At 48.7% G+C, this 18,868-nt stretch overlaps 1 protein-coding gene across 7 annotated transcripts in view; it reads left to right on the top strand.

Moving 5' to 3' along the window:
* The first annotated feature begins 383 nt into the window (after positions 1-383).
* Positions 384-18,868, top strand: part of FZR1 (fizzy and cell division cycle 20 related 1) — a 54,954-nt gene continuing 36,469 nt past the window's right edge. The window contains exons 1-4 of one of the 7 annotated variants that reach the window (XM_038770675.1): positions 3,864-3,958; positions 5,325-5,449; positions 7,175-7,271; positions 15,763-15,950. The gene's annotated coding sequence lies outside the window, so the exon portion shown is untranslated. Of the gene's footprint in view, positions 479-3,863; positions 3,959-5,324; positions 5,450-7,174; positions 7,272-15,762; positions 15,951-18,868 lie in introns of those variants that run through there. The other 6 variants (XM_038770674.1, XM_038770677.1, XM_038770676.1 and 3 more) reach the window with 6 other exon arrangements.

Below are 18,868 nucleotides of genomic sequence, written 5' to 3'. Positions count from 1 at the left end.
TTAAGCCCCCACACGGACAAACTGCGTAGAATAACGTTTCTAACGAGATTTAGGACTGATGCAGGAGAAACCATCTTAAATGAGTGACCTCTGCCAGGGTTGGCGGTGATGCCCACATACGGAAGAAAGTCATCGGGGCTTCATGGGATTGGCAACCTTAACAGATTATGCCCAACATCACCTCACAATCACCCATGCCACCTTTCGCCTGCCAAACAAACAAACAAAAAAATGCTGGATGTCACCCCACTCAAGCATCATAATGCAACATAGCGTCTTTGAAGTCGCTGATTGGCACAGCTCTCTTCAAACAAAAGCGTCCTAGGGAAAGCGAGACAACCAAGCAAAAGAGAAAACAGCACCTGGCGCTCTAAGCTTTAAGAACAATGACACAACAAACGACCAGCTTTTTGCGGGCCTAATGTAGCCAGGACTGTGGAACCCACACAGGCTGTTTCTGTCCCCCGCGCACTCATAGGTGAGCTTCATAACTGTATAATTTATAGTATATATAGACATATTATTACGTTACATATTATAGTAATATAATTGGTATATTATATATTATAATATATTATATTATAGTTATATAACTATTATATATTATTATATATTTATAGATATATATATATATATCCACGAGAAGCAGCATGGCTCAGTGGAAAGAGCACAGGCTTTGGAGTCAGAAGTCAGGGGTTCAAATCCCGGATCCACCAATTATCAGCTGTGTGACTTTGGGCAAGTCACTTAACTTCTCTGCGCCTCAGTTACCTCGTCTGTAAAATGGGGATTAAGACTGTGAGCCCCCCGTGGGACAACCTGATCACCTTGTAACCTCCCCAGCGCTTAGAACAGTGCTTTGCGCATAGTAAGCACTTAATAAATGCCATCATCATTATTATTATTATAGTAGGAGAGACGTGAGGATAAGTGGGGGGGAGGGAAGGGTACAACTGATTGCCTTCGATCAATCAATGACATTTCTTGAACGTTTACTGTGTGCAAAGCACCGTACTAAGTGCTTGGGAGAGTGCAATACAATAAAATTGGTAGACAGGAGCTTGCGGTCTAGAGGAGGAGACAGAAATGAAAATGAATCGCAGATAGGAGCAATGGCAGAGTAAAAGGATAAGTATGGTACATAAGTGCTGTGGGCCTGGGGGTGGGGTGAGTACCAGAGAGCTCAGTGAACAGGTGATGCAGAAGGGAGGGTGAGTAGGAGGAGAAGTGAGGGGTTAGTCAGGGAAAGCCTCTCGAAGGAGATAGGATTTTAGAAGCTGATAGGAGTTTCTGCTTCTCTCCTCCCTCACTACACTGATACTCAGGGGACTTCACTTTCCACAAAGATGCTCCTGACTACCTTTCCACGGCCTGTTTCCTCTCACTCCTCAACTCCAGTGACCTCCTGCTCCACCCCACCTCACCCACTCACCAACTTGGCCTCACACTCAAGCTCATCATCTCTACTTGCTGTACAACCTCTAACCTCACCAACTCTGAAATCCCACTCTCTGCCCAAAACCTACTCAGCTGCCTTCTCTGCCGTTCACCCCCCTCTCCCAAAACTACCCCCGTCCCCCACAGAGACCTCCGATCTTTAATTACCAATTATCCCACATCACCCTGCCCCATTTGGCCCCCAAACCCAACCTACCTCCTCCTGATGCACAAATAAATCCACTCCCTCAACTCCGCTGTCTCCACTCACCGCAACTTCTTCGCTTCCCTGTCCCTCTATCTCGTACCACCAACCCGCAGCCCTAGTTCACCCCCACATTACACTTCCTCCGTTCCCGTACAGAAGCTGCGGAGCGCTGCTGGCGGAAATCGAGACACCGGGCCGACCTCTTGCATGTCAAACTCATCCTCACCTGCTGTAACTCTGCCCAGCAATAATACTTCTCCACCTTTGTTGATTCCCTTGCCCATTGCCCCGCACCACCTGTTTCAGACTTTTAACCTCCTCCTCGAATCCCTGTAGTCCCCACCTTCCCCAGCTCTTGTCCCGATGACCTTGCCATCTACTTCACTATTAAGACTGAAACCATCTAGCTTGAAGTCCCTAAAATCCCCCCTGCACCTCTCCAGTCTCACCCTCCTTCCCCTGTCCCCTCTTTGACTCTCCCATCCATAGGCCACACTGCTTCTCACTTGCCAAACCTCCCAGAAAATACAGTGAAATACATTACAAGATTTTCTCTGCAATTTTTGCTTCTAGTAGGATGGATCTGATCCTTAGTTATTGCCTTCCCCAATCGATCAGCAGTATTTATTGAGTGCTTACTGGGCAGCATACGTAGGGCTTGGGAGAGTACAATGTAACAGAATCGTTAGCCACAAGGAACTTACAGTCTAGAGCGGATGATGGACATTGACATAAATAAATTACGGACATGTGCACAAGTTCTGTGGGGCCAAGGGAGGGGTGGATTGCAAGTCTTTCCAGGGTACAGAGCCAAGCGAGAAGCGGCGTTGCCTAGTGGATGGAGCACGGGCCTGGGAGCCGGAAGGACCTGGGTTCTAATTCCGACTCCACCACTTGTCTGCTGTGTGACCTTGGGCAAGACACTTCACTTCTCTGTGCCTGTTACCTCATCTGTAAAATGGGGATTAAGATCGTGAGCCCCATGTGGGACAGGGACTGTGTCCAATCTGATTAGTTTGTATCTACCCCAGTACCGCGCCTGGCATGTAGTAAGCGCTTAACAAATACCACAACAACTTCTCTTTGCCTCGATTACCTCATCTATAAGATGGCCATTAAGACTGTGAGCCCCGGGTGGGACAACCTGATTACCTTGTATTTCCCCCAGTGATGATGATGATGGCATGTTAAGCACTTACTACGTGCCAAGCACTGTTCTAAGCGCTGGCACTGTTCTGAGCAGCGCTTGGCACCTAGTAAGCGCTTAACAAATTCCTTCAATCGTATTTACTGAGCGCTCCCTGGGTGCAGAGCACTGTGCTGAGCGCTTGGAAAGTACAATTCGGCGACAGATGGAGACGATCCCTACCCAGCAATGGGCTCACAGTCTAGAAGATGCCATCATCGTTATAAAAAAGCGCGAAGATGATGCCTAAAGGAGATAGAGCACTGTGCTAAGTACAATTTGGCAACAGATAGAGACAATCCCGACCCCACGACGGGCTCACAGTCTAGAAGATACCATCGTCATTACTAAAAAAGCGCAAAGCCGATGCATAAGGGAGATGGATAAAATACCCTTAATCGAGAGGGAGCAGGGGAAAAGCAGGCAGGCTTAATCAATCAATCAATCAATCGTATTTATTGAGCGTTTACTGTGTGCAGAGCACTGTACTAAGCGCTTGGGAAGTGCAAGTTGGCAGCATATAGAGACAGTCCCTACCCAACAGTGGGCTCACAGTCTAAAAGTCTAATCTAATCAGGGAAGTCCTCCTGGACCATACAGTAAATGCATCATGTGTATATTGTATACAATGTGTATACAATGCATCATGTGTATATTGTATACAATGTGTATATTGGGGATTTAATATATTGGGGATTTAATAGTCTCTATTTAAAATTCTGTCTATCCGTAGCTCTACCTAGCTACGCACGACGACCACTAAGCGATTAGGCTCCGCCCCTCCGGCTGAGGGCGGGCCGCCCGGTTGCCCCGGCAACCCAGGTCCCGCCCCCACTTCCTGTATTGATTCAAATCGGGCAAACGTGACGCACTCCCGAGATGCCTCGCGCGCGTTTACGCTAATGAGGGAGGCGGCCGCGCGCAGGGCGCGCGAGGCGGGCCGTTGCGGGGTCGGGAGCGCGCCGCCGCCGCCGCCGGGGGGTGGGGAGGGAGGGGAGGGGAAGGGCCGCGAAGGGCCGCGCCGCGGCGGAGCGGCCGCCATATTGAGGGGAATCGCGAGCCGGGGGAGGCTGAGGCGGCCTCGGCTGTGGAGAAACCGACTGAACGCCGCAGCCGGGAGATTCCAGGTGAGGAAGCCCAAGGGCCATTGGGATCTCCCGTTCCCGGGCCCCCCTCCATATTGTTCCCGGGCCGGTGACACCTCCCTCCCGCCCCCCCCGGGGAGCCTCCGAACTCCTCGCCGTGTCCCCCCCGAACACCCTCCCCGGTGCCCTTTGTCTCTCGAAGCCCCAGCCGACCCCGGGCCTCCTCTTCCGTGTGACAATACCGGGCCCCCGAAACTTCCTTATGGAGCGGCTTCCCCCCCCCCGCCAAAAAAAAAAAATAAAAGAGGCCTGGACCCTTCTATTGCATCCCCCAAATCGTAGCTTCCGACATTCCCTCCACGTTCCCGACCGATGGAACCATTGCTCGAGGCCATGAAGGGGAAAGATTTTATTCTTTCGTCACCCTCATCCGCGCAAAGGGAGTTCAGGGCATCCCTTGGGGCGTAGAGGACGTGCACCCACATACACAAAACACTCTTCAATCAATCAATCAATCAATCGTATTTATTGAGCGCCTACTGTGTGCAGAGCACTGTACTAAGCGCTTGGGAAGTACAAGTCCCGGCACCCTGTTTTCTGGAAGCAAGAGACACCCATGAGGGCCGTCGGCACTCACCCCAACCCTCCCTTCTGCGTGCTTCTATAAGGTGTTCCCCTCCCACCGAGGCCTCGTTCTGCTTCCAGAGATCAGCGGAGCCTCCCCGATCGTTTGAATGAAGGAAATCGCCCCAAAGTGACCATCTACATACGTCGGCTCCACGTCCCAAGCAGGAGATGCCCGTTCAAACCTAAAAATGCGCTTTAAAATGAACCCAAATTGTGGAGTCCCCATCCAGGAGTACTACTGGGGCAATCTGGCCTAATTTAAAGGCAGCACGATTACCTTTGCCTGTCACGTTGTGGTTTTGTGTTTTTTAATGAAAAAGGCCGTTCTGGAAACGATTAGTTGATTATTAGATTAGTTGAAAAGTCTGTTTTGTGCTCTTGATCACTATATCTTGCCGTCGAGCACGATGTTTGCCACCTATTTTGCATTCTGCTCCAGGGATTATAGAATGCAGGTGCCCAAGGAATGCCTGTCTCCTTCCTCTCCCTGACCCTACCCACAGCAAACTAGGCTGGGAAGACAGGAAAAAAGGATTCTGCGATGGGGACTAGGAATACAGGCCTTTGGGTGGTGGGGTCATTCTGTGAGTTTCATATATTCAGTTCTGTTATCAAGGTCATTACCGGTTGTCCAGAGACTTCGGGGGGAAAATCTGTAGTGTCTGTTCTGCCATCAGCATGCAAACATGTTAATGATGCTTGTTACAATGATAGTCTAAGCTGTAAGGCCAAGGTTAGTTTGAACCATGGCCAACTGACCCCTCCCCCTCTATTCTCTAAGAGGTCTCCCTGGGTCACACTGGAGGCCTGAAGCCGAAGGACAAGGGAAGCCTGTACTCTGGCATTGAGCAGACATAAAGAGTAGCAAGAAGGCGCCATGTTAATCCAGCACCGTTCACTTTGAAGGTATTTTCCCTCCCAAAGACACCTTAGGGTTGACCAACCCCAAGGGAAGAAAATGACCATTTCATCCCAATTGAAAGTCATACTAGCTCTTCAAAAGCTGAGCAGCTTCTCCCAAAACCAGGGTTCTAATTTTGTTTGTTTTTCTTTTACACCGTTAGCCTCCCTAACTGCCTGCATAAATTCTGGCTAGTGAAGAGTTTGGCATATTATTATTATTATCATTATGGTATTAAGTGCTTACTAGGTGCTGTGCGCTGTTCTAAGCGCTGGGGCAGATAACGAGCTGATCTGGTTGGACGCAGTCCCTGGCTCACGTGGGGCTCACGGTCTGCCAGAGGGAGGCCAGGTATCGAATCCCCATTTTACGGACAGGGGAACTGAGGCACAGAGAAATGAAGCGGCTTGCCCAAGCTCACACGGCGGGCAGGTGGCGGAGCTGGGATTAGAACCCAGGCAAGGTGGCCTTGAGTCATCCACAGGAAGCTGTCCTGGATGCCGGAAGAGCTGCAAGATTGTAAAGCTGGCGAGTGGTAGACTTGGGAATGAAACCAGGGGAATGGGTGGACTCCCCAAGGGAATGAGTGTACGGCAAGAAGAGCAGAGGAACTAGAACTGAGCCCTGTGACCCATTCAGTTCAGGAGCCAGCAAAGGAGATTGAGGAGTGGTTGGAGAAGTAGAAAGAGAACCCAGAGGCTCTTATGTCATTTTACACCATGAATGGAGAGAGTCTGGAGGAGGAAGTGCTCAGGAAATGGTCACAAGTTTCAGGTCCAACCTCTCCCTCCAGTCCACCAAACCGTATCCCTCCCTACCTCCAAGGTCCTCCTAAAAAGCCACTTTCTCCAAGAGGCATTTCCTGATTCCAACTCCCTGGTCATGTCATCCCATTAGCTACCCTTTGCACTCGTGTATATATCTGCCCGTTTTATATATTGCCTACTTTTGCTTTTATCATTTGTGTCTGCCCTTTCTTGTAAACTTATTTCATGTTTGCCACTTGTCTGTTTCTCTCTCCCTCATTAGATTTTTAAACTCCTCGAGGGCAAGGGCCATGTCTTCTAGTGTATGACCCCAAGCACCCAGAACAGTGCTTTGTGTGCACACAGTAGGCATTCAATAATTTCTGCTGCTGATGAGGTATGAAAATCAGGTTCAAAGTGTTGCGGAGAAGGGGCAGTCTTAAGGAGTCATAATGAAAGCTAATAAAGATGTTATGTTTTAGATTTAGTCTCCTTGCCTTGAGAAATCCAATCCCTCTTGGTTTAAAAACTTTTTTTTTTTTTATTGTATTTGAGTCTTTATCCTCAACCTCTCCAGGCTCACAGCAACAGCAGTTCTTTGAGAATTCTCAAGATTGAGTAGTAGAGATGGGTCGAGAGTTTAATTTGAGAGGATCATGAGACCAGGAAGCAACAATGAATACAGCATCAAGCGCTTAAAACAGCAAACAAATCAGTTTAAGAAGCAGTCTTTGTGTGTGCATGCTGTGGTCGGGCCCGTCTGTCCCTCTTGGGCCTTTCCACCACAGTCGTATTCTTGGGTGAACCCCACTGACAGAAGTGTTGTCTTCAAATAAGGCCCGCAAGTATGGATGATATAAGCGTAATGATTAAATAAACTGGAATATTCAAGAGTCTGGCCTTAAATAATGAGTTGGCAAAAGCGCTGCCTGTTTGCAGAAAACAAACGGAGCTTGATAAAGTTCATCTGTTGACTTGATCTAGATGTGGATGCCACATTCACTCACAGAATTACCTCCACCGCAAAGTACCCCCGCCCGGTGTCCTGTGATTTTTGAGGAAGAATTAAAAGATTATTTTGGTAAGCGGTGATTGCAGTGCGGATTGGGGTTGAAAGAAGGGAACAGTTAGCCGAGGGAGTTTCCTCTCTGAAGCATATAGGTGAACCCCTGGGCAGGAAGCGGGGATTACCGTAATTCGTTGATTACCTGTTATAAGCAGCACTGGAGAGAGTGCAAAGGAAGTAAGAGATGCAGTCCTCTTACCTTGTACTCCCGTCCTTTCCTCTCCGTCCTCCCCCCCAAGTGCTAGCCACTCACCCTCTTTTGCGTATGCAAGGAAGTGGGGCAGTTATGCGAGTGAATATGATAGTGGTCATCAGTCAATCGATGGTATTTACTGAACACGTACTATGTGCAGAGCACTGTACTAAGTGCTTGGGAGAGTACAATACAACAGAATTAGCAGACATGTTCCCTGCCCATAACGGGTTTAGAGTATAGAAAGGGGTCATACTTATGTCTTGGGATTTAGCTTAGGATGAAAAAACTTTGCAAATTTCAACTCAGGTCCTTATACTTTTTGTTTATTTCTTTTTTTAAAGGCCCGAGTTGACATTTGGCAGGAAGTAATTAAGCGATAGGTTGGTGGATAAAATGCCCTGGTTTGGTGCACCTAAATGGAGTAGAGATTTGGAAAGCTCGCTTTTAGAATCCTCTCATGGGGTTGTGAGAGGATGTCTATGGAACCTCCATGGTGACTAATTGAAATATATTATAGATCATTCTGGAGGCATCATTCAGAGCCCTGCCGGAAACGTTAAGTAATTTTCACATGATTTGCAGCTCTCTCTAAGGTTGTGCTCTCCCCAGGAAACAAATATTGCTGAGTCTTACTCCTGTTAGTAGATTTAATAATGCTGGTGGAGAACTGACCCTTGAGGGCTCATCATGAAAAGACTCTCATGCTGGGTGGGTTTTTGTAAATGAGATCATTGGTAAAGGGGAAACTGAATAATGTGGATTAGGATACGTTTCAATTGATTATTTCTCGAAAAGTAGTGGCTGGGAATCGTGTTGCATTAAGCCGCTCAAACATCCGGAACCCCGATGACCAAATTGACAGCCGAACGGCTTGCGTGAAGGGCACTCCGTGCTGCCGTGACGCGTGTTTTCCACTATGCGCTTTGACTAGATAGGTATTAGAGAACGCCCACCCAAGCCCGCGAGCCTGTTTGGATTCAGGCAGCCGTGGTGTCGGAAGAAACGGCTTGTGTGAACATGCGTGGCATTGGACACTGAGTACTGCGGTGCACCTTCTCCTTAAACGGAGGCACTGGGAGAACGTGACATAACCCCCGGGGTTTAGGAGAACTTTGCAACTGGTGTGGTGCCATGAAGGTCTCAAAAAGATTTCACTGAGTGCCAGTCTTCCCATTCCTTGGGTACTCTCTCTTACAATTGTGCATTGCTTTCTAATTTGCTTATGAAAGGAGAGAAATACTGGGAAGACCGTGTTCTTCCCGAGGCTTATCAGCAGGAACTTGGCTGTCTGTCTAGGGGAACCGAGACCCCGTACTGTGAGGTAGCGGGCAGCCAAGATTGAGAAACCTTTAAAAGCAGTGGGATAATCTTACTGGTTCCTGGGATGGAGTCTATCCACAGGAACTTTCCAGGACAGAAGATGTGAATTTTCTAAAAGGGAAGCATCTTGTGTGGTCTGAATTTCTTTAGTAGCTTTTCTAAGTTTGGGATAAAAGCATCGTGAAGTGGATCATGAATATTCATTGTCGGATTTATTGAGCGCTTACTGTGTGCAGAGCACTGAATAGCAACGTGTGGCCTGAATACCTTGGGTATCGGCTGATTTTCCACACATTTCAGGACAAGATGCGATTAAATGATGGTTTTGAGACAGTTTAGCTCAAGTGGTTTGACCCACTCTTTTACTCTCTTCAGTCTTAGCTTCATTTTCATCATGAAAAGATAAATTGAGGTCCAGGGAGCTCTCCTCGGGTGCAGGAAGGACCTCGCGGCACTTGGAAAACTGCATTGTTGTAACCATTGATTCGATGTGAATTAGTGGGATAGAGGGAAGCCAGTTCAGAGATACCACAGCGTCCGACGTTTTTCCACGCAAGCTCCTATATTTTTGCTCCGTACACAATTATCAGAATGCTTTCCAGCTTTGCCCCGCTTTGTGACTGTGCTGCATTAAATGCAGGTATGCCCCACGATTCAGCCATGATGTGTTCCTTGAAAATGTGTGTGCATCGCAAATGGCTGCATCACGGGATACATCATCCCTTAGATGTACGGGCGGGTTGCTGGGTTCCATTCCAGGACCAGCCCCAACATGGTGACCGACCCCTCCTGGCAAGTAAAAATGACACTGTGGAGCCCTTTGGAGCGGCTCACGTGGCTGAAACGGTATAGCCGCTGGCTGCATCAGCCTCCTCCCTGATCTCCCATCCTCCTGCCTGTCCCCACTTCAGTCTATACTTCATTCTGCTGCCCAGATTATCTTTGTGCAGGAACTCTCTGGGCATGTTACTCCCCTCCTCAAAAATCTCCAGTGGCTCTGGGCATGTTACTCCCCTCCTCAAAAATCTCCAGTGGCTACCTGTCAACATACGAATCAGGCAAAAACTCCTCACTCTCAAGGCTGTCCATCACCTCGCCCCCTCCTACCTCACCTCCCTTCTCTCCTTCTCCAGCCCAGCCCACACCCTCCGCTCCCCTGCTGCTAACCTCCTCACTGTACCTCGTTCTCGCCTGTCCCGCCGTCGACCCCCGGCCCACGTCCTTCCCCTGGCCTGGAATGCCCTCCCTCCACACATCCACCAAGCTAGCTCTCTTCTTCCCTTCAAAGCCCTACTGAGAGCCCACCTCCTCCAGGAGGCCTTCCCAGACTGAGCCCCCTTTTTCCTCTCCTCCTCCCTATCGCCCCCCCCGCCCTACCTCCTTCCCCTCCCCTCCCCACAGCACCTGTATATATATTTGTACAGATTTATTACTCTATTGTACATATTTACTATTCACTTTGTTAATGATGTGCATATAGCTTTAATTCTATTTGTTCTGACGATTTTGACACCTGTCTACATGTTTTGTTTTGTTGTCTGTCTCTCCCTTCTAGACTGTGAGCCTGTTGGTGGGTAGGGACCGTCTCTATATGTTACTGACTTGTACTTCTCAAGCGCTTAGTACAGTGCTCTGCACACAGTAAGCGCTCAATACGATTGAATGAAAGAATAGTGCCGGGGCTGAGGGTTTCGCTGCTGTACTGCAAATTAACAGTGATGATAATCATACTTGCAGTATTTCTTAGGGGTGTTCTTTGTGCCAAGCACTGTGCTGACCACTGGGGTAGCTAGATTTGGGACAATCAGCCTTTGGCTGCCCAGCAGTAATTAGCTGGGTCCAGGGTGGGGCTCTCAGAGCCCAGACTACACAGTGGGGCCTGGTGCATCACGGGTTTTGACCCATTACGGTCGTTCAGAACCAGAAGTTTGCCCACACCATAGAGTTACAAAGCTACGTGGAAACACAAGCCACTAAACTGGTCCATAAAGGTGAGACTGGAAAGAAAACAGCATCGCGCCCTGATTGACGGCTCACACGTGCACACTAAATTTCCTTGTGCCAGCTTGTGGGTTTTGTTCGACCCTGAGCACTTGTGTTGGGGGGAAATCTTTCCCTGATCCCCCATTATGCCGTATCCAAATTGTGTAATTAAAACATGTGTTATAACAGCATCGGATGTACCTGAGTATGGATCTGTGCTAGGTGCACCAAGTCAAGCCAAAAAACGTATTCCTTGACCAAAAGAAGTGCACAGTCCAGAAGTCCCCAATTTGCTCTGGACCTCGCCCGGCCCGAGCAGTATCCCAAAATGTGGTGTCCCGAGGCTAGTTTGTGCCCAAGCGGGACTGCACGAGGCTTCTCGGGGACGCTACCAAGTAGACTGTAAGCTCCTTGGAGGCGGGGGACGCGTCTACCAGCTCTGTTGGATTGTACTCTCCCGACTGCTTAGTACAGTGTTCTGCCCACGGTAAGCCCTTCAATAATACCAGTGAGTGATTGATTGACATATATGCAGTGGTTTTGAGGAAATGTAGGTTCACCTAGGGGTTGCTGGGGATTGTTCCAGCAGCCTAGAGCACAGTTTCGCAGGTGTGAAACAATTGCTTGGCTTCAGCCAGGCCTGGGACACCTAGCCCCAGATTCTAGAAATGGAGGTCTTCAGAGGGGCTGCTGAATCGTGGCCAGTTTGGGCTTTGGCCCAACTAGCCCACCAGCTCAGTATAGCGCAGTTAGTAGTAATAATAAAGGCATTTATTGAGTGTCCACTGGATGCAGTGCACTGTACTAATCCCTGGAAAAATACAGCAGAACATGAGACAACATTCCCTGACCACCTGGAGTGTGCACTCTAATAAGGGATACAGACACACAGAAATATTTACAAATGGGGTAATTGGAATGAATTGACTGCAATTAATGACATGTGCAGAAATTCCGAGGGAGGGAGTTCATAAAAATTCATTTATAAAAATGGAAGTGATAGAGATGCCTGAGGGGGTTAATGTGATTTGGATTTGGGGAATTCACTGGGGAAGGCTCGTTGGAGGTGGTGGGATTCATTCATTCACTCTGTTGTATTTACTGAGTGCTTACTGTGTGCAGAGCACTGTACTGAGCGCTTGGAAAGTACAATTCAGCAACAGAGACAATCCTTTCCCAACAATGGGCTCACAGTCTAAAAGGGGGGGGGACAGACAACAAAACAAAGCAAGTAGACAGGCGTCAATAGCATCAATATGAATAAATAGAATTATAGATATATGCACATCATTAATAAAATAAATAGAATAATAAATATGTACATATATGCGCAAGTGTTGTGGGGCAGGGAGGGAGTAAGGGCGATGGGGAGGGAAGGAGAAGCAGAGGAAAAGAGGCTCAGTCTGGGAAGGCCTCCTGAAGGAGGTGAGCTTTCAGTAGGGCTTTGAAGGGGGGAAGAGAGCCAGGTTGGCGGATGTGAGGAGGGAGGGCATTCCAGGCCAGAGGTAGGACGTGGGCCGGGGGTCGACGGTGGGACGGGCGAGAGCACCGCACAGTGAGGAGGTTAGCAGCAGAGGAGTGCGCTGTGCGGGCTGGGCTGTAGAAGGAGGGAAGGGAGGTGAGGTAGGAGAGGGCAAGGTGATGTAGAGCTTTGAAGCCAATAGTGAAGGCTTTTTGCTAGATACGAAGGTTGATAGGCAATACTGGAGATTTTTGAGGAGGCGGGTGACGTGCCCAGAGCATTTCTGGAGAAAGATAATCCGGGCAGCAGAGTGAAGTACAGACCGAAGTGGTTGTAGGGATTGAAGGAATTGTAAGAGGGCTTTGAAGGTGGGGAAAACTGGGTTCTGTCAGATTAGAGGGGGCAAGGAGGGGGTTTCCAGGTTGTGAGGGGACCAAAGTGGAAGAGTTGAGAGGGAGGTACAGCTAGGAGATTGGCTTGGGAGGACGAAGACTGTGCATCAGGGGGTGGTGGGTGGAAGCGGCTGGTATCTAGCTGGATGCAGTTGTTGGAGAGACTGGAAGCCGGTCGTGACGAGTTTTTGCTGGATGTGGAGAGAGCTGGGAAGCCATTGGAGGGATTGAGGAGTAGCAGGGCCTAGTGGAAAGAGTACAGGCCTGGAAGACAGAGGACCTGGATTCTAATCCCAGCTCCGCCCCGGGCCTGCTATGTGAGTCAATCCCTGTTCTCCCTCCGACTTAGATTGTGAACCCTGTATGAACCCTGTGGGACCCGATAAACTTGTCTTCCCCAGCACTTAGGACAGCGCTTAACAAATACCACCACTATTATTACGTGAAATGAATGCTCGTTCAGGAAGTTGATCCACGCAGCAGCATGTAGCGTGATTGGCTGCGGGGAGAGGCCGGAGGCAGGGAGACCAGCGAGGAGGCTGATCAAACAGTCCAGCCGTGAGAAGACAAGAGCTTGGACCAAGGTGGGGGCAGTTTGGGTAGAGAGGAATGGAAGGCTGTGGGAAGTGTGTGATGAGAGTCTGCAAGATTTGGGGGTGATTTGAATGTGAAAATGAGGGATAGTGAGGAGTCGTGGATGACTTTGAAGTCGTAGCCTTCTGGGACTGGGAGAACGGTGGTGGTGGTGTCAGAAATGGTAAAGATGGGAGGAGGTGAGGGTTGGGGGGAGGTTTCAGACATGTTCAGCTTGAGTTGCCGACGGGACATTTGGGTGGGGGTGTCTCGGAAGTGAGAGGAAATGTGGGATTGCCGGTCAGGTGACGGGTCGGGGCTGGAGAGGGACACTGTTGGGAGTTGAGCATGCTCGATGGTAGCTGGAGCCGTACGAGTGGATGAGCTTCCCGAGAGAGTACGTGTAGAGCGAGAGGAGTAAGGGATCCAGAGCAGAGCGCTGTGGGACGTCCACATTCGGGACCTGTGAGGCGGAAGGGGATCCAGTGAACGAGACTGAGAAGGAGCGTGGCCTAGGGGCTAGAGCATGGGGCTGGGAGCCAGAAGGACTCGGTTTCTAATCCTGGCTCTGCCGCTTGTCTGCTGGGTGACCTTGGGCAAGTCTCTTCACTTCTGCAAAGTGGAGGTTAAGGCCGTAAGCCCCATTTTGGATGTGGACTGTGTCCAACCTGATTAGCTTGGATGTACCCCAGCGTTTGTACAGTGTCTGACACATAGTAGGCACTTAACAAACCCTATTAAAAAAGGAGTGGACAGAGAAGTAGGAGGAGAATCAGGTTAGTATCGTGTATGGAACCAAGGTCTGGTATTGTTTCAAGGTGAAGGAATGGTCCACAGTGTCAAAGGCCACTGAGAGGTCAAGATCCGATTGAATTATATCAGCCCCAGCGCTTTGGGTAGTGCTTGACAGAAGGTAAGGGCTTAACAAATGCCATTATTATTATTGTTGTTGTTGTTATAATTGTCATTATTACTAAGGACCAGAACAATTGGACCGAGATTGAACAGGTGAAAGGGAACTTGAGTGGAAACAAGCTGCTGACAGAGGAGTAGAAAACAAGGAGGCCTGGGAAGAGGGAGAAGATGAGGCAGAGAAAGCAGTTAGGATCAGCTTCCCCCGACAGAGCAGGAGTGGTGAAACGGCGGCCCTTGTTCGTGAGAAGTGCAGCTTGCGGTTTACGATCTATTTTCACCTTGGCGGCTCCCCGCTGTCTCGCCCGCTGCCGCCTGCCCACCCCCACCAACCCTTGAATGCCTGGTCGCCATTTTGATCTGTTACTCTTGGCAGCGTTGCCTCTTTGGTTTGCAGCTGGCTCTTGGGTTCGTGAGGTTCGGCCACCCCTGTACTGAATGTCTCTGGATTACCGAAGGAGACAACCCGACCCCTCTCATCGAAAGAGTGTACAGTTCAATGGGAGAATGGAAGAAACCCCCAAAAGGAATTCCAGTCAGCATTCCATGTGTGAAGAGTGGTCTGAAGGAGTTACAGGCCTGTAGGATGCAGGCGGTTACGGGGCTAACCAGAAGCTGGGGAAGGCGGGACCCCGGGGCATGCTCACTCTGACCTCAAGAGAGTTCAGTTTTAATGAACTTCTTGTCTGTGTCCTGAACCACCAAGGGGTGGGACAGTGAGGGTGGGCAACGTGGGCTGGGGACCAAGCTAGAAGCATCGTCGGAGGGGTGGGGCTTGTGTCCGCCCTTAAAGGAGTTACGGAACTGTGGTACGGTGTTATACGGTGCTCTCACCTTGGGCTCTCAAGTGGATCTTCATCTGTAATTTCCACCTTCTCCACTTATAGAACGCTAGCCAATTCAGGCTGAATGCAGCTAAGGAAAGCAATCAATCAGTGGTGTTTCTTGAGTGCTTCTTGAGCGCTAAGCACTTGGGAGACCATAGCAGGGCTGGATTAATATTAATAATGATGATGGTATTTAAGTGCTTAGTATGTGCCAAACACTGTTCTAAGCCCTGGAGTAGATACAAGGTAATCAGGTTGTCCCACGTGGGGCTCACGGTCTTAATCCCCATTTTACCGATGAGGTAACTGAAGCACAGAGAAGTTAAAGTGACTTGCCCAAAGTCACCCAGCTGACAAGTGGCGGAGCCGGGATCAGACCCACAGCCTCTGACTCCCATGCCTGTGCTCTTTCCACTAAGCCAGGCTGCTGCTTTTCAGGTTCATTGGGCAGGCCATATTATTTCCCCAAAAGAGAGCGTGATCCAAGGTGCCCTGTCCCGTTTACCTTGAAAATGGTTTCACTCTTTGTATTTTTGAATGACGCCCAAGCGGTAAACAGACAGAAACGAAGCCTCTTCAAATGAGTAGCGGAAAAGTCTCATCTGATGAAAATCTGAGTACTTCCTGGCAGTCCTGGAGTCCACATCTATAAGGCCCATAATTGTCACTAGAGTCTTGTCTAGCTCTGGATGACTTATGGCTAGCTTGGCATAGAATCGGTAATAATAGTGTGACTTTGGGATTGCAGACCAGTCGAGGATTAAATGACTGGCAAACACAGATTGGGCCTCCCTCATTCTCTCTGGTCTCGTCTTTCTGCTGTTGTCGTACTTGCTTCCAGGACACATTTATTAAGATCTAGGCCCAGTTGTGATCGAGGTCCAGAGATTTTGCCCGCAAAGACCTTAACTGGAGGCAGCGGTTAGAAGGCCTCCTATCATCATGGATTTGGCCCCGAGGAAATGAAAGCTATGCTGGCACAGTCCAACTCACCATCCAGTGCTTTGCCGACCCTTCAGCCACTGCTAGGTAAGTCTCTTCCAAGGGACTTCTGCCAAATGTTTCAAGGGTGAGGAGTTTGTGGGGGCTTAATAGATCCATTCTGTCTACTCTGATCTCACGGATTCTAGTAATAGTAATGTATTTATTGAGCACTTACTGAGAGTACACAGTTGGACATTAGACATGCTCCCTGGCCCTCGCAGGGCTCACAATCTTAAAAATCAAAACCGTGGCATTTAAGCGCTTACTGTGTGCAAAGCACTGTACCAGGCGCTGGAGTCATCAGGTCCCACATGGGGCTTACAGTCAAAGTAGCGGGGAGGACAAATATTGAATTTGCAGATGAGGGAACTGAGACTCAGTGAAGTGACTTGCCCAAGGTCACACAGCAGGCATGTAGTGGAGTAGGGTTTAGAACCCAGGTCCTCTGACTCCGAGGCCCGTGCTCTTTCCACTAGGCGATGCTGCTTCTCTACCAGCAGGACCACTGTTTCAGTAGTGAATTCTGGCCCCAAAATATGGTAATATAAGTTTGGATGTCCCTTTGCTCCCCCGGTCCCCCCCGTGTAGGTCACGTCCCCTCCCCTATCCATCCACCCCATCTTCCCCCCCCACCCCAGAGAGGGAGCCACAGCAAGGAAGATTTCTGTCCTGGGGGTGGGTCTGGTCTCCAGACCACGGCAACAGGGCGGGAAAGGTGAGTCCGCCGGCTGAAACCGTGCCCCAACTATTTTCCACGTAGTGACAGAGTATTTTGATTGCCGTCCATCTGGCGCCAAGCTGCCAACCCAGAGATGTAACCGGGTACAGGTCAAGTGAGTCAGCTGCCGGTACTGAGGTTTGCATACAGAATTAGGGTTCAGCCACAAAATCTGCACACAGGTGTGGGTACACCTCCCCCGCCATGCCACTTGTTAGCAAACAGAAATTCTTTTAGGGTGTTTATGTCATTTAAGTCTCGGGTAATTAGAGAAGAAAGTGTATGTACTGAAACTTGGGGTTTATCTGGTAGGGGGCAGGGCGAGAGAAACTACAGGTAGTCTCGGTTTTTCTAGTTAAATGTACACTCAGTTCCCCTAATAATAATAATGAATCATAATTGGGGTATTAAGTGCTTATTATGTGCCAAGCACTGTTCTAAGTACTAGGATAGGTACAAGGTAATAATAATTATGGTATTTGTCTCTGGGGTAGGTACAAGGTAATCAGGTTATCCCACATAGGGCTCACAGTCTTAATCCCCATTTTACAGATGAGGTAACAGAGGCACAGAGAAGTTAAGTGGCTTGCCCAAGGTCACACAGCAGACAAGTGGCGGAGCTGGGGTTAGAACCCACGTCCTCTGACTCCCAAGCCTGTGCTCTTTCCACTAAGCCACGCAGGTTAGACACAATCCCTGTCCTGCATGGGGATCACAGTCCTAATCCCCATTTTACAGATGAGGTAACTGTAATCCCCATTTTACAGGTGAGGCGAAGTGACTTGCCCAAGGTGGCAGAGCTGGTATTAGAACCTACATCCTGATGCCCAGGCTCTTTCCTCCAGACCGTGCTGCTTCCCTATAACACAAGAGTTGTGTTCCTGCAAACCCCCACGTTAGGAAACCTTGTTTTGTAATGCTCTATCGTTCTAATGACACACAAAAGCAGTTCCTTCTGATAACACAACATTCTGAACCCAAATAAGCTCATGTTGTTGGAAGAATGTTCACCAATACCCTAACAGCAGTCTAGGCCAAACACTAATTGAAAATATGCGTTAAGGCAGAACTGAGTATACATAACTCAAGGGTGATTATCAGGTTTCAGAATTTGGGTAAAGATCAGTTTTGCATTTCAGAAGTTTCAAATATTTTTTGTAGATTGGGTTATAGTTTAGCTTTTTCCTTTTGATGCACAGGCATCATCTTCAAATTCTGCTATGTTATGTGGAAGAATAAAAGCACTTTACAAATTCAAGGCCAGTTATTCATGGCCTGTGTTTCCTCAAAAATATTACCCCTTTCTGGTGTTGCCAAATGACCCAAATGGTTAAAGAAACAATTGATAAGCAGGCTACCTGTTGTCACACAATGTTAAGGCAACTTTGCTTAATTTAGGATATTGTTTATTCATTCACTCAGTAGTATTTATTGAGCCCTTACTGTGGACAGACAACGCTGTCCTGGGAGAGTACAGTAAGCGAAAAAGAACTCCAGGGTCACTCCCAAATTTGGCCTCATCTAGGTCTTAGCTTGGCGGTGTAGACTCTGTGCTGGTGGGAGGAGGAGGAGGAGGAGGACCCTCACCTGGGAGATCGGCAAAAACCGACCACTGGGCCAGTGGCCCAGTGAAATTCTAGAGCCTTCACAGAGTAGGGAGGAGGCAAATCCCTCGGAGGAAAATATGACACATTGAAAAATGAGCAAACCGTCCCAATAACCCATACTGAATTGTGGAAGGGCAGTTGAAGGTGTTAAAGAAGAACTTGAAGATTTTTTAAAATTAACTTTTTGGACTTTTACAAACAAATTCATCATTTCAAAAATAGATTTTTGGGAGGTAGGGGGTGTAGAAATTTGGTTAAAGCAGGTAAACCTTAAAAATTCAGGTCCTGTTTCCTAACCAACCCATAGGAATTGCCACTGCTGTTCAAGTATTGCTCCATCGAAGGCATTTATTGAGTCCTTATTTTTTAAAATTTTTTATGGTATTTGTTAAAGCGCCTTACATATTCCAGTCACTGTTCTAAGCACTGGAGTAGATACAGGGTAATCAGGTTGGACACAGTCCGTGTCCCACGTGGGGCTCACAGTCTTAATCTTTACAGATGATTTACAGTTACAGATGAGGTAACTGAGGCCCAGAGAGATGAAGTGACTTGCCCAGGGTCCCACAGCAGACAAGTGGCAGGTCCGGGATTAGAACCCAGATCCTTTTGACTTCCAGGCCCATGCTCTAGCCACT

The sequence above is a fragment of the Tachyglossus aculeatus genome, chromosome X2, assembly GCF_015852505.1.
Source record: "Tachyglossus aculeatus isolate mTacAcu1 chromosome X2, mTacAcu1.pri, whole genome shotgun sequence".
Taxonomy (NCBI): Eukaryota; Metazoa; Chordata; class Mammalia; order Monotremata; family Tachyglossidae; genus Tachyglossus; species Tachyglossus aculeatus.
The sequence above is the reverse complement of the archived record's forward strand: the minus strand, read 5'-3'. Positions and strand labels throughout refer to the sequence as shown.